Below are 19,970 nucleotides of genomic sequence, written 5' to 3'. Positions count from 1 at the left end.
GGCACGTTACTAGAAGCCCATTCAGTTATTAATACAGTCATGCACTGCATAATGATGTTTTGGTCAACAAGGAACAACATATACAACAGTGGTCCCCCAAGATTATAGGTGAGCTGAAAAATTCTTACCACCTAGTGACATTGCAGTCATTATAATGTCCTAGTGCAATTACTTTATTTTTTATAAATGTAATGTAACCTAAGTGCACAGTGTTTCTAAAGTCTACAGGAGTGTACCGTAATGTCCAAGGTCTTCACATTCACTCACCTCTCACTCAATGACTCACCCAGAGCAATTTCCAGTCCTGCAAGCTCCATTCATGTCAAGTGCCCAACACAGGGAAACCATTTTTTAAAATTTTTATACCATATTTTTACTGTACACTTTTTATTTTTAGATATGTTTTGATACACAAATACTTAGCGTTGTTATAATTACCTAAAGTATTCAGTACAGTCATATACTGTACAGGTTTATAACCTAGGAGCAATAGGCTATACCATTTAGCCTAGGTGCTAATAGGCTATACCATGCAGGTTTGTGTAAGTATGCTCTAGGGTGTTTGCACAATGATGAAATTGCCTAACGACACATTTGTCAGAAATTATCCCCATGCTTAAAAGACACATGACTCTAATTAGTCCAGTCCATTATCATGTCTATGAAAATGTCTCCCAGGGTGGGACCACTCAGGTTTGCAGGCTTCCAAATCTCACAATAACTCCTTTGAGAAGTTTGCTATAAGGAGCTATAGTGGGGGGCAAATCTCTTTTCTTCCCTCTTTAAAACACAGATGGAGAACAATGCACATGAAGCCTTAATCCTGCTCTTCCTTAGATTCTTGTCATAACTATTGAGCAGTGATGCTCTTCTTACTTTATGGATACAGGTCAGAGTACTTTAGGATATACTTATCAAAAGGTGGCATATTAAGGCAAAGCATTTTTTCTGAGGCAATTAGAAACTACCAAAGTTTAGTTTCACCAATGATTACATTAACAAAGACTTTCTATGTGCTGAAATAGTTTTGCAAAACTATCTCCAACTTCTGGCATTTCTAATAGAATATTATTTTTTAAAAACCTGCCCTTTCTCCAGACTATAAAACATTTCTACTTTCTGTGTGCAATCGGAGGTTTCATTTGTTTTCTTCTAAATTTGTTTCCTGCAGCGAAACTCATCAGAAAAAAACTTATTATTATATATTTTTGTAAGGCAGTTTAAAATTGTTTGCTAGTCTTTGACTCATATGATTCAGACCAAAGATCTGAATCAAGGGAATGGCAGAAATCCTGGTTCTATTCCTGATTTCAAAATGCAGAATAGAAACACACAGCCGTTAGTGTCTTTTGAAAACTTTGAAACTAAGGGATCAAACAATATAGCTGTGCATATTCCCAAAGAGTTTCAGTAACTGCATATCTCTAGGCAAAATTCTGTTTATTCTGGCTTAGCTAAGCAAGCTGTTTGGAATCCAGAACGTGGATGGCAGCTGGTTCATCAGTCCAGGCTCTTGCTGTCTGCTTGTTTCTCATGCCCCCTCTCTTCAGGACCTCTCCTCTTCTTTTCTTCTTTCTACTTTTCTTTTTCTCCCTCTTTTCGTCTCTCCTACTGATGTTCCTCTTTTCCATTAGTGGAAATTAATATATTTTTGCATAACTGTCTGTCCTTATTTTAAAATACTGGGGCATCTTCTCTTCTCAGTATATTTTTCATCAGTTTTTTGGCTTCAGAAAATATTTTCCATTATGTCACTTGTAGATTAAACTTTCAACTTTGTAAGCTTACTTTTTAAAAGTGTTTATGACTAAAAAAGTTACTGTTCACTTGCCTGTAGGCAGAGCTTTATTGTTTTGCAGTGGACTGATTGCCCTTCATAAAAATGAATTTTCAGCTTTAAGATGACTGGTTCCTTATAATCGTCGGCTTAAAAACTAAATCCACCTCATAATCCTAAGTGGTAGGTCTACTTACTTCTCCCACTTTCTCACTGTTTTGGTAACTGCTTTTGAGCCTAGGCTAGACAATGTTTTTTAAGGTTCCTTAGAGTCTCTATTTTTATAACCTGTGCTTAATTTTTACCATTGCTTGCTGTATTTGTGCTGACATGGCCACAGGCATCCATCCAGATCTTTATTTCACAGGCATTTCCTGAGCATCCATTTTGCAGTCAGTGCTGCAGACATGAAAACAAGCAAGACACAGTGTTTCTGCCCTCAAGTCTATTGACAGGGTAGACCAAAAAAATTAAAAATAGTCATAAAGTGTGGGCTTTCTCTCAGACTACTGATAGAAATGTAAATTGATGCAATCCTTTTTGGAGGTGGTATGGCTGAGATGACCAGCTGTCTCCTAATTTTCACTGTCCCCTCCTTCAGTGGTAATGGAACCCCCAAGTTGTAGTTGGGCACATGGCCACACAAAACAAATACTACAATTCTGAGTGTCCTTTCAGTTATATGTGGCAGGTGATTAAGCTCTGGCCTAAGAGATATAAATGAGAGTGTTATCTCCAATCTCCTGAGTCAGGCCTTTAAAGAGAATAGACCTTTTCTCCCCTTACCTTTTCCTCCTTTCCTCCTGCCTGCTTGTTAGAATGTGGTCTTGGCATTGAACCACCCTTGATCAAACAAATGAGGGAAACACCCTAGGCATGGCAGAACAAGTTCAGAGTAGCCCAAGGCCCTTGTTGGCCTCATGCAATAAAGCTGTGTACTCTTAATGCAGCCCTGGCTGGATTAGCTATCCCCAGACAGTCATATGAGCACAACATAAACCACTGTCTTTTTTAAGCAGAACCTGTGATCTAAAACTAATAGAGGAGTATTAAACAATGTATATCAGAACACTTTAAGAGTTCATATCCTTTTAGGCCAGTCACAGTGGCTCAGGCCTTGGGAGGCTGAGGCGGGCAGATCACTTGAGGTCAGGAGTTTGAGACCAGCCCAGCCAACACTGTGAAACCCCGTCTCTACAAAAATAAAAAAACTAGCCAGGCGGTGGTGGTGCACGCCTGTAGTCTCAGCTACTTGGGAGGTGGAAGAATTGCTTGAACACAGGAGGCAGAGGTTGCAGTGAGATCTTGCCACTGCACTCCAACCTGGGTAATACAGCCAGACCTTGTCTCAAAAAAAAAAAGTTTATATCCTCTTAACCCCAAATTTCAAGGTAATCAAAGAAATACGTGCTTCTACAGTCAGACACCTTTTTTCCACATTACCTTTGAGTGTGAAACTCCTGCAGAATTCTTATAAAGGGCCATATTTAGCCTATATAGCATTTCCCTTGGCTAAAGCCTCTGACCAAGTACCTGGGAAATAAAATATACTCAGCCACCCCACTTGCAAATATTACAATCACAAAATGCTGAAGTAGAAACTTTTCACAGGGACAAAAAATACAATATGACAATACTTCAATGTCCCTCCCACTTTGAGGTCTTCAAATTTTGAATGTTGTAAACAAGAGGATATAAGTGGGCCAGGCACTGTGGCTCACGCCTGTAATCCCAGCACTTTGGGAGGCTGAGGTGGGCGGATCACTTGATGTCAGGAGTTCAAGACCAGCCTGGCCAACATGGTGAAACCCTGTCTCTGCAGGCGGGTGCCTGTAATCCCAGCTACTCAGGAGGGTGAGGGAGGAGAATCACTTGAATTGGGACGCGAGACTGCAGTGAGCCAAGATTGCACCACTGCACTCCAGCCTGGGAGACAGAGCAAGACTCCATCTCAAGGAAAAAAAAAAAAAAAAAGAGCATATAAGTGCTGGAGGACCCTCTCTGGCTTTCTGGTGCTTCTGCTGCTAGGAGCTGCTCACAGGTGCCATAGCACTTCTTCCACCATCATGAGTTGTTGCCATAGTTTTCCGAATGCTGTTCTGGCGGTGCACTCACACAGCTTTAATCTTTTGCTGTTACCACATTTTCCAATGACTGGCAGCTCACTCCACATGCTGTGGTTATTATCAGAATATCCCGAAATTCAAGTTGTCTCTCCATGAATCGGTGTTATTTCTATCAACAGTGTATACTGTTATTCCTGCAAAAGTGCTAGATAAAGAAGATAGCTGATTCGATAACCAGAGATTAATCACTGCTGGATAAGCAAATTCAAGCATGCCAGGGAAAGATAACTATGTGGAGTAGAATCATCCCAAAGAGCATGGCTTTGTCTTCCTTTCTGAAGCATCCATAGAAGTTTAGAATGACTAACACCTCTTACCCTCCATCCCCACTATACTCCTTAGAAGAAGGTGGGGTTCTCATTTTAGCAGCACACATACTAAAACTGGAATGATACAGAAAATATTAGTATAGCCCTTGCACAAAGTTGACACATAAATTCTTGAAGCATTCCATTTAAAAAAGTTTTTAAAAAAGAAGTTAGAGCATTCTTAGGGAGCTCCTAAACCCTCCTTATTTTCTTGATACTTACGACCAGAAGACAGTGACGTATATGTACAAATTTTCATACAGAAACACATTCTTGGCTTCCACTGTCTATCACCATAGCTTAAATACAGATGTAGAAACAGAGGCCAGAAAAGTTCAATGACGTTCCATCAATCTTCTTTCATTCTAGTTTGTGTATTTAAGTATTGTCACTGTGATCATTTTTCAGCTTTGCAAAAATTTCAGTTCACAGACTTGTCCATTTTTTCCAAATCCATCAGTCAGATTTTGCTTTTTTCCCTTCTTTATTCAATCGAGATCAGCTTGTATTTCCCAAACTAAACTTATCCCTCTGCCTTTTTATTACAACTTCCTAACAAAATCCCAATCTGGATGAATCTAACTGTCAGATTTTCTCTGTGCTTGTACCTGAGCAGGTGAGTGCTGATGAAAGAAGTTCCGCTATAGATTAGTTCCATGATAAGTGCATAGCATTTCACTTTAAACAAGCCCACAGTACTACTCAGAAGTCCTATTACTTGTCTCTGTTCAACTGCATTCCATTACTGACTGTTACAAACCTTTTCCATTCTCTTAAACCATCTCATCCCTTCTCCCCCGATCTCAGCACATGACCTTGCCTCTTACTTTAAAAAACAAAATAGAAACCATCAGATGGAAATTCCCTCATCTTTCTGATTTGAAACAAGAATCTTTCCACATCCTCTCTTCTTTCCCTCCTGCTCCTCATGTCTGTTTTGAATTCCAACCCTGCTCACACTTTTAAAAATGTTACACTCATTTTGTTCATCTCTTACATATCTTCCACAAACATAAGATGTATGTATGGATATACACATCTCAGCTAGATGCATCTCATTAGCTTTTAAACCTGTTCATTTCACCCCAATCTTAAATATAAAAACAAATTACCTTGCTTAATTTGTCTGCACCTACTGCCCCAATACTCCCATCTTCTTCACAGCCAAATTTCCAGAAAGAGTTGTCTATTCTTGCTATTTTCATCACACTTCCCCCTCACTCTTCATCACTCCATTTCCTTCGGGTTCTTCCTTCACCTCACCACCAATCAATGCTCTACTGAAACAGGTCCCACTAGAATAAGTAATGACCTCCATGCTACTGAACCTAATTAATACTTTAACCTCAATCTTATTTATATTTCAGCAGCATTCACTCATTTAGCATCATCTTTCTTGAAACACTTTCCCCTTGGCTTTTCTGACACCATTTCCCAGTTTTCCTTTTATCTCTCTGGTCACTTTTTTCATTTCATTTTCAGGCTTATCCATTACTTATCCTAATAATAAATGTCAGAGTTCTTTGAGGTTTGCCCCAAGGCCTTCACCTCTTCTGATCCTATATTCTCCCTAGGTAATTTTATCTGCTCCCACAGCTTCCATTACCATCCTACGTACCAATGACTTCCAAATATATATCTCTGATATACTTTGGATATTTGTCCTCTCCTAATCTCATGTTGAAATCCAATCCCCAGTGTTGAAAGTGGGGCCTAGTGAGAGGCGTTTGGGTCATGGAGGCAAATCCCTCATGAATGGCTTGATGCTATCCCCTTGGTTATGAGTCAGTTCTTGCTCTATTGTTAGTTGATGTGAGATCTAATTGTTAAAAAGAGCCAGGCACTTTCCTCCCCACTCTCTTCTTCCCTCTCTTGCATGTGACACAGCTGTTTCTACTTTGCCTTCCAACATGACTGAAAGCTCCTTGAGGTCCTTACCAGAATCAGATGCCAGCACCATGATTCTTATACAGCCTGCAGAACCATGAGCCAAATAAACTCTTTTATCTATAAACTATCCAGCCTCAGGTAGTCCTTTATAGCAACACAAAGCAGACTGAGACAATCTCCCACGTGATATACTCTCCTGAGCTCCAGGCATGTATATCTAATTGGTTTCTAAATATCTTCACTTGGAAGTCTCAAACATATCTCAAATGCAAAACGTCAAATGCCAAAATCATGATCTCCCACTTGAAAACAAGTGTTCTTGCAATATCCATTCAACAGTAGAAGCCAGAGAGTCACTTTAGACATCTACGTCTCACCATGTCCAATCCATAGTCAAGTCCTGCCCTTTTCTCAAATATCACTCATCAGTAACCAAAGGATTTTTCTCAAGAATATTTTTAAGCTATATAACTAACAAAGTTATCAAAAAAAAAAAAATGGCATGGAGAAGAAAGTGTATCTTTCCTGTAACAGTACTAAAATTTTTCTTTAGATTATCTTAAAATATCTAGATAATCTTTCATTACATGATTTCCAATTACTGATGGCTGATATAATTCAGTTTTCTCTGTATCAAAGAACACGAAATCCACCCAAAACGTTAACATAACTTTTTTTTTTTGAGACAAATTCTCACTCTGTCACCCAGGCTGTAGTGCAGTGGCACAATCTCAGCTCACTGCAACCTCCATCTCCCGGGTTCAAGTGATTCTCCTGCCTCAGCCTCCCAAGTAGCTGGGATTACAGACAACTGCCAACATGTCTGGCTAGTTTCTGTATTTTAGTAGAGACACGGTTTCACCATGTTGGTCATGCTGGTCTCAAACTCTTGACCTCAGGTGATCTGCTAAAGTGCTGGGATTACAGGTGTGAGCCACCGCACTTGGCCAACACAACTTATTATCTTCTCAATCTCCCAAAGTGCTGGGATTACAGGTGTGAGCCGCCGCGCTTGGCCAACACAACTTATTATCTTCCTTTTTGTTTATTTCTTTTATCAAATGCTACGATGACTTCACAAGCCAGAAAATTAGAAGTCATCTTAAATTCTTCTCTCTCATTTATCCTCAACCACCAGTTCATGCATATACACAATATCCTAAAGATTCAATTCTCTAAGCATCTTTGCAGTCCATCTGTGTCACTCCTCCTTCTTCACTGCCATGATAGACTCTAGCCATCACCATCTCTTGACTAATCAACAGCAATACCCTCCTAATGCATTTTCCATCTTACAATAAGTCAGGTTCTGGTCATTCTCACACTGTGGCTGGTGTGACCTTTTAAAAACTCAAATATGTCCAAACTTTTTGTGCTTCTGGTGTGAAAGTGCTTTTCTGAGCACTTCACTGTATTAATTCACTTAATCCTTACCACGGTATTATGAAACAGGTACTGATGTTATCACATCTTACCAATATAGGAACTGTGACACAGAGAAGCTACATGATTTCTGTGGGGTCTCATAGCTATCAAGTGATGGAGCCAAAATTCAAAGCCCAGCAATATCATTTCAGAGTTTGTGCCTTTAACCTCTATACTGTGTTGTCTTATAAAGTAACACACAAACCGTTTAGCATGGCAAGCAATATTTTTCCACTTTTAGACTCATCTTCTACTTATAGGTCTTGAAAACTCGGGTCTTATTTTATCTCTAGGCCTTTTCCCACTGATATCAATACTGCTTTATCTACTAGTCTAGTCATTGAGATTTAGCTCAGGTACTACTTTATTCTATAAGCTTTCTCTATTCACTTCCCCAGACTGGATTGTGAATCTCCTCTGTGCTCTCTACTAAAATAAAAGAGAATAAAATTCTGTAATATTTTAAAAGACACTCACCATTTAGTGAAGAAGACAGTCTTCTAACCAGACAAGTATGTGGCAACATTATTTTGAGACAATCATTTGTGTTTTGCTCTAAGTTTTTTCTCTTTTCTGTCCCATTTCAAGAAGATAGCTGAGCAACTTCATTGTTTCTTACCCAAGGGAATTCCTCCTCCTTTGTTGCCAGGACCCAAAGAAAAACTTGCCCACACTTGCCTTCTTGCCTTTTATTTTCCCAAAACCCAGACTCATGGGAGAGATTATGCTCTCTCATATCAGTGAGGGTCTCAAGAAAACAGATGAAATTCCTTTTAGAGTACTGGGACAAGGAAAAGTTACCAGACTTCAGACAAAAATAAGTCAGGAGTCTGATTGGAGTTGGTGATGGCAGGGAAAACAGGGATCAGCTCAACATTTGATGGCAGCAGCCTAAAACAGGGGTAAAAACTCAGAAAAATTTCAATGACTGTGCTGAGTCTGAGGTACTGGGGACCCAAACTCAGCAGTGATCCAGTCCCTTAAGCCCCCAAACATAGCATAGGAGCAGCAGCAGCAAACATGAAAGGACCATTTCAGGTTGAGGCAAATGGGGTTGGGTATCAGAGAATACATCAGGGAGCTGACAGAAGATTCATGATCAATAGCCTAAAGGGCCTCCCCAATATGGATGGTCTCCAACTTACACTGGTTCAATTTACAATGTTTTGACTTTATGATGGTGAAAAACCATCACAATTTTGACATACTTTGAATTTTGATCCCTTTCTCAGGCTAGTGGTATGCAGCTACATGAGAGAGTCAACACTTCATTATAAAATAGGCTTTCTGTTATATGATTTTGCCAAACTGTAGGCTAATGTAAGGGTTCTGAGCATGTTTATGGGAGGCTAGGCTAAGCTATCATATTGGTAGGTTAGGTGTATTAAATGCATTTTCAACTTATATTTTCAACATACAATGGGTTTATTATAACCTCATCACAAAGTGAGGAGCATCTGTATTTTGGTGTAGCCTAAGGCCTCAAAATATTTGCGTAACCCAGTGGGAGGTTTGAGTATTGACTAAAATTGTGTATCTTACTTTCCTGGCAGAATGTTGAATACAGGGTAGCTTAAAGAACATTTTTAAATATGAAATTTCTTGCATATCCATTTGTGGACTAGACTCATACTAATGTCACTTATAATAAAATGTGGTAAGTTCCAGGAAAGAGGCAAGCACTTAGAAGCACAGAGGACAGGTATTCAACCTGGTCTTGGTAATAGTGGTCATGTAATTAAATAAATGCAGAGAGTTGATAAAGTTTAATGAATTCAGGAATCTCCAAGTAGTTTGTTTTGGCTGCAGTATATGATGTACATAGGCATGTCTTCTGAGCATCAGCCACATTTAAAGACTTTGGACTTAATCCTGAGGACTATGAGTTAGTACTAAAGGATTTCTCAACCTGAGAGATATATCCAACAGACAGCTCGGTTTAACACATATAAACTGCAGGAATATGGCTTTTGCCACCCTGGAAAGAACAGATTTGAGGGGGACAAGAAAGGAGACAGAAGCAACAAGTTAAGAGAGTTTTAGATAGTTCAGGATAGGGATGATGAAGGCCCATACTATGAAAATAATAATGCTTTAAAAAAGATGAAACACATAACATATATTAAGAAGGTAAAATGGAGAGGCTTTAGTGACCAGTTGAAAACAGAGAAGAGAACTGGAGAGATTGTAGAGGTCATTTGGGGCGCTGAATTTGCAGGTAGCATTTGCAAATGAGTAGTTCACAAATGAGACTAAAGAGTTACCAGAAAAGTATGAGGAAGGAAAGGAGAAAGTGGTATCATAGAAACTAATGAAGCAGAAGATTTCAAAGAGAATATTCAAAAGCAAAGTGCCTCACATGTCAAAAAAACTTGGGGGGTTGGGAAAGTAGGACAAGAATTTAAATGTGTCTGTTGCATTTGGAAATAAAAAGTAATTAGTTGCCTTAGTAAAGGCAGTTATATGTGTGGACCACTTTTTATTGAAGTTTCATTAAATAGGTTGTACAGAACTTGGTTATACAGGGAATGGTCAAGAAAAGATGTCTCTTTTATTTACTTTTTATTTTTTATTTTTGTCATGAAAAAAACTTAATGGGAGAAAAGAGGTTAAAAATACCGAGAAGTAAGAGAGTAATTATGAAAAGGGACCCTGAGAAAGCAAGAGGACAGCATGGGCTCTAAATCACAGATAGATTGAACTTGGACTGATAGCGGGTAGTGTTTCCTCTCAGACAAGACAAAAGCGTGGGTGAAGATACAACTCAATGTGTGTGTAAAAAACAGGAAAGTGGGTGGATAAGAGGTTCGAGCAGACGTGATGGTTTTTATTTTCTGTGTGAAATAGGGGGCAGCCCCATCTCCTGAGAATAAATGCATAATAGCTGAGTTGGAAGCTTAAAAAGAGAGGAAAAAGTTTGTAATAGCCACTAAAGAGGATATAAAAGAGCTGAGGGAATTCCAGAAGAATCTGAGTAAGGACATGCAGAAAGCTGATCTGGTTAGCACTGATTCATTCTGCAGCTCTCAACTCAGATGTCACTTGATCAAAGAAGATGAAGTCCCTGTTACATGCTTTCAGAGAACCGACTTTTTTTAAAGGCTTATCATGGTTTTAATCTTCTATTAATTTGTAAGATTATCTGATTAATTTATGTTTCATTGGACTGCAATCATATTTGTGAGTTCAGGGATCATACTTATTTTGCTCATCATTGTATCATTTAACCCTTAGTTGCCCATCTCTAAAATGTGGAGAACAATATTCCTCTCTACACGACCAGGATATGGATATAGTTAGGTTAGCATGAACCTGGAATTTAAGATATAAGAAGGCAGAAATTTCCGATTGTTCATTGTTGTATCCCAGTGCCCAGCACAGTGCATGACACATTGTAGAAGCTCCACAAATATTTACCTGAATGAATGAAACACGTATGGTTTCATATTTGGTGTCATAGGACACCAAGTCTCCTGACTTCCATTCTAGTGCTATTCCCATTCTACCATAGCTATCTATAGCAGATAATTGATACATTGTGTTTATTATGCTAAGGGTCAATGTAGCTAGTAAGCAGATCAAAATTCAATCCTAGGTCTGCCTCACTCCAAAATCTGATCTCTTTTTTGTATTCCACACTGCCTACTAAGGTATTAGACAATAAAAGGTTTCATACATGAACCTTTCTAGGGGTATGCATAGTTGAAATTGAAACATTCCTATCAACCTCCCCACTGGCGAAGAAAAATAAACAAACAAAAAAGTAATGACTTTAGTGGTAAAATATCTCAGGAAAAGTGACTATGACAGGCCAATGACGATAACATTTATGGGCATTCACCTATTACTGCCTCCCACATCATACCATGGAAGCACCTCCTAATCTACCCTACGTGACCCTATACGATATTCATCTCCCCAGCATACATTTTGACCCCACAGGCACAATGGAAGACCTAATTCCAAAGAACTTATCTTCTCAGAATTGTCTCAGAGTGACCAAAGCAGCAGCATGGAATAATGGAAAAAGCTACATAGATCTTGGCATGATGGTGATACAGGAGCGGGGCAGGAAAGCGCTGGGTAGAGAAGGACAAAGGACGGGATCCCTGGCAAGGGCTCCATCCTAGGGCCTGTGCCCGTGGACCTAAGTGAGAACAGGAACTCCCTGTTTTCATGACCAAATGTAGCCTCTACCCATACCACTCTGGTCCACCATGTCATCCATCCTGTGCCCATAAAAAGTTGAAACCATAGCGGGCATGGACACAAGCAGCTGGACATCGAGAAGACCAGAGGAACACACCAGTAGACACTAGCAAACATTGGCAGACCAGCGATGGCACAACGATGTGGACACTGAGGGGAGTTCAGTCAGTGGCGGTTGGAGGAGCATCCGGCCACTGGGCGGCTGGAATCCAGGGGAAGATCACCTTCCCACTCCATTCTCCTTCTGGCTCCTCATTCATCTCAATGAGAGCCACTTCCACCACTCAATAAAACCTTGCATTCATCCTCCAAGCTCATGTGTGATCTGATTTTCCCGATACATCAGGCAAGAACCCGGGATGCAGAAAGCCCTCTGCCCTTGCAATAAGGCAGAGGGTCTAATTGAGCTGATTAATACAAGCCATCTGCAGACAGCAAAGCTGAAAGAGCACACTGTAATACACACCCACTTGGGCTTCAGGAAACATACACATTCACCCCTAGATGCTGCCATGGGGTTGGAACCCAAAAGCGCTCCCCACAACCTCTGCACCTGCTGGTTTGCATGCTCCCCCTGGGGGTTTGAGCAGCCTGACACCGAGGAAACGAGGAAACGACCCTTGTGCATGCCCTGTGAGGCAGATAAAGGAACTCTCCTGTTTCAATACTTTACCTATCTCTATCCCAATTTTCTTATCTATAAAATGAAGGTAATATTACATAAGGCTTAGGAAATGATTAAATGAGAAAGTGCATGTAAAATGTCTGTAGCACAGTGGCAATAATAATTCAATTGTTAGCTGTCTAGTGCCTCCCTCATATCCAGAAGTCACCTCCTATCGATTCCTTGAAGACATTGAAAAATACATTAAAAGGAACAAGCAACACAACCCACCCCACCCTGACTTCTCCAAGTTGTAGCAAAATACAGATGATATATTTCTTTGATTAAAATGAAATGCCCTGGAAGCAGCAGCTAATTATTTACAGGTATGTCGCAGCACCAAAAAAATAAAAATCCAATAGGTATTCTGCCTCTCCTTTGTCTTATTCTACTGTTTAGATAGTTATTTATAACATTTTATTCCCTTTCATATCATTAGGTAGAGTCAGGACATCTGGTTCATTTCACAGATGAGGAAACTAAGATAGGGAGGGGTGGGGTGTCCACCCCAAGGTCACACAGTTATACAAAAGAGATCTAGAACTAGAAACCAGATCTCTTAGTCCTTGGTTTAGTACTCTCACCACTTAATAATAATAATGATAACAATATATCTGTGCAATTTACTTGAGTCGTGAACTCTCTAAATCATTCTAGAATTTATTAAAATTTCAATCAAAAATAGCTGAAGTCTTTTATTATCGAATACCTTAATAATCAGTGTGGAACAGGAGAAAGAGCTTAGATTTTGAAGTAAAGCAGACCTGGGATTGAGTTCTAATTTCACTCTAAAACATTCCTGAGTTTTAAAATTTTCAATCAAAAATAGCTGGTGTGTGCTTGCAGTACCAGCTACATGAGAGGCTAAAGACGGAGGATTGCTTGAGCCCAGGAATTTAAGTCCACTCTAGGCAACAGAGTGAGAACCAATCTCTTTAAAAAGTTGTTTTTTAAGGAGCTGGTTAATCCTTGGGGTTCATTTCCTGGTTTTATGTATCTTTCTTACATATTTTAAGAAGAAAACCAATCTGGAAGCATCCAAATTGGGTGCAGTTTGTAAAAGTGATGTTCATTATTTAAATGTTAACTATAGAGAAAAACAAGTATCAGAAGTATAAAATGATAGTACATTTCAGAGCAAAAGCAGTGAAATATGGAAATTTTATATGAATGACTCTACTGTATATGAAACCATAATATATGAACAAATTATATCCCACATAAGAGGACATGCATATTCTATAACTAAATTCAAAACATCATACCAATATAATGAAATCACTCATCATTCTTTTTAGAGAAGTTCTATAATTATCTGTGATCTTAAGAGATAAAAGTTACTGCAAAGTTGAGGGTTCTCATTTATAGAAAAAACCACATAGAAATTAATCTCAGAGAACATTCTAACTCTAAAATGCAACTACCTTACCATTACCAAAAAAACCAGGCTTGCTTAAAAGAGGTATGAATTTTATAGAAAATAAAGGCTAATAAGAAAACAACAATAAAAATTAAAGCAATAGTGCTATCCATACTGATGATCCAGCACTCATTAGCTTCATGTGGAAAAAAAAATGCAGTGCTCCCCCAAATTATTGTTGTATCAAATCAAACTACTTTTTGCCCAAAAAAGATTCATGAGCCCATTAGGAAAAGGCAAAGAAAGTGAAACAAATATTCAAAATAACTTACCTCTTATCTGCAAACTTTCTCCTTTAAAGTTCCAGACTTATTCTATGTGAATAACATATTCAGTTGTAATCAAATTCTGTAATACCACTGAAGTCTGTCTCAATGAACAGCTCCTTGGCTTAATGGATTTTAAATGATCTTACAACTAAAGCCTTTCTTTTAAAAAGTAGGAGGAGCTCTTGTTTTATCCATGAAAAATACCAACTGTCATTAGAAAATCTGCATTCAAAACAGGTCAGCATTTAAGGTTACATTTGTCAAAAGATTCAGAGGAAATTACAAAGTTCATCTGAGTGATTTTTTTCTACTTCTTTTAATTAGTTCCTTCATACAGCATCTTAGTATGCCAGTGTTTTTTTTTTTTTTATCTTTCTTTTTTTTTTTTTACTATGTGACTCATCATATTGGGAATTAAAACATAATCCAAAGGTAAGCATGTGATTGCCAGGTTTATGTTGTTTCCTCAAAGTGTTCTATCCAAAGGCATCATTATTTTGAGTTTCAAATACCTTTAAATACTAAAGGAGTCATAAATAGATAAGGAATCCAGAAACCTGATTCTACTCTAGGCTTTTCCTCCCAGTCAGCTCTGTGACCTTGGGCAATTTCCTTAACCTCTTTGGACCTCAGTTTCAAAAATCTATTGAATGGGATCTCAGAAGTCATCTAGTCAAACTTTCTATTGCCAAACAAAAATTGCCTCTGTACTTCTCCTAAGCAATTGTCAGTTTCTCATGTGCAAAATGAGCCAATAGAACTATGTCAAGTCTAAAGCTCCCTTGAATTCTAAAATCCTTGGTGTTGTAATTAAAATTCAGTAAGTGTTATGTATACATTTTGTTTCCCGTGGAAAATTTATCAAATCATTCTTTACACAACCAAACAAGAGTTTATTTCAGCCCAGATAAAATTAAGTAAATTCAGGCCACCACCAAATTGTCCCTCATCTTTCAAGTCTCCAGAGTTTCTGTCTGCCCCTGGTTTAATCTCCATGTATAGGAACCATACTAAGCCATAAGAAGCCAGAATACTTTTGATGCTTTTCTGGAGTAAATGAGATGTCAGTCATTTATTCCCAAAAGGGAATGGATTAAGGTTGGATCCAGTCTCTACACCATCCAATAGATACAAATTGTCTTCCTTGCTTTGGAACACAGGTTCAGACTTGATAACTTCTCTCAGATTCCAAAGATATATTTTACACTAAATATGTTAATAAGCAAATAAAAGGCAAGAGTCTGAATGAAGAGTGGGCCGACCATGTGTGCAGTCTTCTCTCCATTATTAGCTTTATGTTTTACCCCACGATGTTTTTTATCCCTAGATGTCTTTCTTTTTTATTCATTTCCATAGCTGATGTTTCTCCCTAGATTAAAGTTAAGAGGGTGGGAAGAAACTGGGAATTGTTTAGGGAGTTTGGTACTTACTTTTCAGATGTCAGCTGGTTTGGCTCTCTCACAATAATTTGTAGTAGAAATTATTTATCAAGAATACAGGAGGGAGATCCAAGATGGCCGATTAGGAGGAACTCGCGAATGCAGCTCCGAGAGAAAGCGCAGAGGGTGAGTGGACGCCGCATTTCCAGACGGATATTTACTGCCCACAGACCAGGAGATTCACAGGGGGAAGAGCACCACAGGTCGCCAGCGCTGCTGGCTTGAGCGGTGCGGCCGCCGCTAGGCCTGCACCCTGAGGCAGGGAGCAGCGGCTCCTTCTGCAGAGTGAGTGCGACTGAGTCCTCTGTAAGCCAGCAAGGGGAGCTGAAACAGGGAGTCAAGCCAGGAAATTCCCAGGGCAAAAACGCGCCACGAATCTCAGAGCCGCCGCTTCAGCAATGGCTCACTGGGCAGCGGATTTTTACTGCCCACAGACCAGGAGATTCACAGGGGAAAGAGCCCCACGGGTCGCCAGCGTGGCTGGTTTGACTGGCGCAACCGCTCGGCCTGTGCCCTGAGGCAAGGGAAGTGGCTCCTCCTGCAGAGTGAGTGAAACCGAGTCCCCGGTAAGACAGCAAGGGGAGCTGAAACAGGGAGACAAGACAGGAGACTCCTGGGCAAAGAAAGCGCCTCAGGAAACACGACTGAACCCGGGTCGGTCCAGCTCTGTGGGGGAGGGGCGCCCTCCATTGGGACACACCCTGAAGTTCCTAGGGCAATTTTTTACAGGGGCGGGCCATCATAGCGGAAACAGTTCTAACTACGCCCATATAAACAAGACTGCAGGAAAGTTCACAAGGAAGCTGGGCGGAGCCCACAGCAGCTCAGCGAAGCCTCTACAGGCTGAGTGCGACTAGGCTGCCACCTTGTGGGCAGGGAAAGCAACAACAAGACAGCGGAAAATCATAACTCCCTAAATCCCCAGGACAGAACACCGGGAGGGAAGAAAAAGGGGGTTTATGAGTTCTGCTGCTGCAGACTTAAAATTACCAAAATCAGAAAGACAGCAACTACAAAGTTGATAGGTGGATAAATCCACAAAGATGGGAAGAAACCAGTGCAAAAAGGATGAAAACACCCAAAATCAGAACACTTCTCCTTCTACAAGGGAGCACAACTCCCCACCAGCAAGGGAACAAGACTGGATGGAGAATGAGTGTGAGGAAATGACAGAATCAGCTTTCAGAAAGTGGATAATAAGAAACTTTCGTGAGCTAAAAGAACATGTTCTAACCCAATGCAAAGAAACTAAGAACCTTGAAAAAAGACTTGACGAAATGCTAACGAGAATGGACAGCTTAGAGAGGAATATGAGTGAATTGATGGAGCTGAAAAACACAACACGAGAACTTCGTGAAGCATGCACAAGTTTCAACAGCCGAATTGACCAAGCAGAAGAAAGGATATCAGAGGTAGAAGATCAACTCAATGAAATAAAACGAGAAGGCAAGATTAGAGAAAACAGGGTAAAAAGGAATGAACAAAGCCAACAAGAAATATGGGACTATGTGAAAAGACCTAATCTACGTTTGATAGGGGTACCTGAATGTGACGAAGAGAATGCATCCAAGCTGGAAAATACTCTCCAGGATATTATCCAGGAAAACTTCCCCAACCTAGCAAGGCAGGCCAATATTCAAGTCCAGGAAATACAGAGAACACCACAAAGATATTCCCCTAGAAGAGCAACACCGAGGCACATAATCATCAGATTCACCAGGGTTGAAATGAAGGAGAAAATACTAAGGGCAGCCAGAGAGAAAGGTCGGGTTACCCACAAAGGGAAGCCCATCAGACTCACTGCAGATCTCTCAGCAGAAACCCTACAGGCCAGAAGAGAGTGGGGGCCGATATTTAACATCCTTAAAGAAAAGAACTTTCAACCCAGAATTTCATATCCAGCCAAACTAAGCTTCAGAAGTGAAGGAAAAATAAAATCCTTTGTGAACAAGCAAGAACTCAGAGATTTCACCATCACCAGACCAGCTTTACAAGAGCTCCTAAAGGAGGCACTACACATAGAAAAGAACAACCAGAACCAGCCACTCCAAAAACACATGAAACAGTAAAGAGCATCAACACAATGAAGAATCTGCATCAACCAATGGGCAAAACAGCCAGCTAGCATCAAAATGACAGGATCAAATTCACACATAACAATATTAACCCTAAATGTAAATGGACTAAATGCCCCAATCAAAAGACACAGACTGGCAAACTGGATAAAAAGCCAAAACCCATCAGTGTACTGTATCCAGGAAACCCACCTCACATGCAAGGATACACAAAGACTCACAATAAAGGGATGGAGGAAGATTTACCAAGCAAACGGAGAGCAAAAAAAAGCAGGAGTTGCAATTCTCATCTCTGACAAAATAGACTTTAAAGCAACAAAGATCAAAAGAGACAAAGAAGGACATTACATAATGGTAAAGGGATCAATGCAACAAGAAAAGCTAACGATCCTAAATATATATGCACCTAATACAGGAGCACCCAAATATATAAGGAAAGTTCTTAAAAAATTACAAAGAGACCTAGACTCCCACACAATAATAGTGGGAGACTTCAACACCCCATTGTCAATATTAGACAGATCAATGAGACAGAAAATTAACAAGGATATCCAGGACTTGAACTCGGACCTGGAACAAGCAAACCTAATAGACATTTACAGAACTCTCCACCCCAAATCCACAGAATATACATTCTTCTCAGCACCACATCACACCTACTCTAAAATTGACCACATAATTGGAAGTAAATCACTCCTCAGCAAATGCAAAAGAATGGAAACCATAACAAACAGTCTCTCAGACCACAGTGCAATCAAGTTAGAACTCAGAATTCAGAAACCAATCCAGAACCACACAGCTTCATGGAAAATGAACAACTTTCTCCTGAATGTAGACTGGATAAACACTGAAATGAAGGCAGAAATAAAGATGTTCTTCGAAACCAACGAGAACGAAGACACAACATACCAGAATCTCTGGGACACATTTAAAGCAGTCTCTAGAGGAAAATATATAGCAATAAGTGCCCACATGAGAAGAAAGGAGAGATCTAAAACTGACACCCTATCATCAAAATTGAAAGAGCTAGAGGAGCAAGATCAAAAAAACTCAAAACCTAGCAGAAGACAAGAAATAACTAAGATCAAAGCAGAATTGAAGGAGATAGAGACACGAAAAACCCTACAAAAAATCAATAAATCCAGGAGCTGGTTTTTTGAAAAGATCAACAAAATAGACAGACCACTAGCCAGACTAATAAAAAAGAAAAGAGAGAATAACCAAATAGATGCAATAAAAAATGATAAAGGGGATATCACCACAGATGCCACAGAAATTCAAACCATCATCAGAGATTATTACAAGCAACTCTATGCACATAAATTAGAAAACCTGGAAGAAATGGATAAATTCCTGGACAGTTGCCTCCTCCCAAGCCTAAACCAGGAAGAAGTTGAAACCCTGAATAGACCAATAACAAGGTCTGAAGTCGAGGCAGCAATTAAGAGCCTACCACCCAAAAAAAGCCCAGGTCCAGATGGGTTCACAGCCGAATTCTACCAGACATACAAAGAGGAACTGGTACCATTCCTACTGAAACTATTCCAAATAATCCAAAAAGAGGGAATCCTTCCCAAATCATTTTATGAGACCAACATCATCCTAATACCAAAACCTGGCAGAGACTCAACAAGAAAAGAAAACTACAGGCCAATATCCATGATGAACATAGATGCCAAAATCTTCAATAAAATACTGGCAAGCCGATTGCAACAGCACATCAAAAAGCTTATCCACCATGATCAAGTAGGATTCATCCCGGGGATGCAAGGCTGGTTCAATATACGCAAGTCTATAAATGTAATTCACCACATAAACAGAACCAAAGACAAAAACCACATGATTATCTCAATTGATGCAGAGAAGGCCTTCGACAAAATTCAACAGCCCTTTATGCTAAAAACTCTCAATAAACTAGGTATCGACGGAACGTATCTCAAAATAATAAAAGCTATTTACGACAAACCAACAGCCAATATCATACTGAATGGGCAAAAACTGGAAGCATTCCCTTTGAAATCAGGCACTAGACAAGGATGCCCTCTCTCACCACTCCTATTCAATATAGTACTGGAAGTTCTAGCCAGAGCAATCAGGCAAGAAAAGGAAATAAAGGGTATTCAATTAGGAAAGGAGGAAGTCAAATTGTCTCTATTTGCAGACGACATGATTGTATATCTAGAAGACCCCATCATCTCAGCCCAAAATCTCCTGAAACTGATAAGCAACTTCAGCAAAGTCTCAGGATACAAAATCAATGTGCAAAAATCACAAGCATTCCTATACACTAATAACAGACTTAAAGAGAGCCAAATCAAGAACGAACTGCCATTCACAATTGCTACAAAGAGAATAAAATACCTAGGAA

The 19,970-nt window shown here is 39.6% G+C and overlaps 1 protein-coding gene and 1 non-coding gene across 4 annotated transcripts in view; one reads left to right on the top strand and one right to left on the bottom strand.

Annotated features, from left to right (window-relative positions):
- IL13RA2 (interleukin 13 receptor subunit alpha 2) overlaps positions 1 to 19,970 on the bottom strand; it is a 122,752-nt gene that overhangs the window by 30,781 nt on the left and 72,001 nt on the right. For 2 of the 3 annotated variants that reach the window (XM_012451780.2, XM_012451781.2), the window contains exon 1: positions 14,092 to 14,194. The exons of the other annotated variant lie outside the window; for it this stretch is intronic. The gene's annotated coding sequence lies outside the window, so the exon portion shown is untranslated. Of the gene's footprint in view, positions 1 to 14,091; positions 14,195 to 19,970 lie in introns of those variants that run through there. 3 annotated transcript variants of the gene reach the window in all.
- Positions 4,257 to 4,363, top strand: LOC135269274 (U6 spliceosomal RNA). Its single transcript, XR_010337600.1, has one exon. It is a non-coding gene; the product is annotated as a U6 spliceosomal RNA (small nuclear RNA).

The sequence above is a fragment of the Aotus nancymaae genome, unplaced genomic scaffold (genome assembly GCF_030222135.1).
Source record: "Aotus nancymaae isolate 86718 unplaced genomic scaffold, 86718_ANA_hifiasm-v0.15.2.pri h1tg000004l, whole genome shotgun sequence".
NCBI classification, from domain to species: Eukaryota; Metazoa; Chordata; class Mammalia; order Primates; family Aotidae; genus Aotus; species Aotus nancymaae.
Note: the sequence above shows the minus strand (reverse complement) of the source record. Positions and strands in the feature narration are given on the sequence as shown.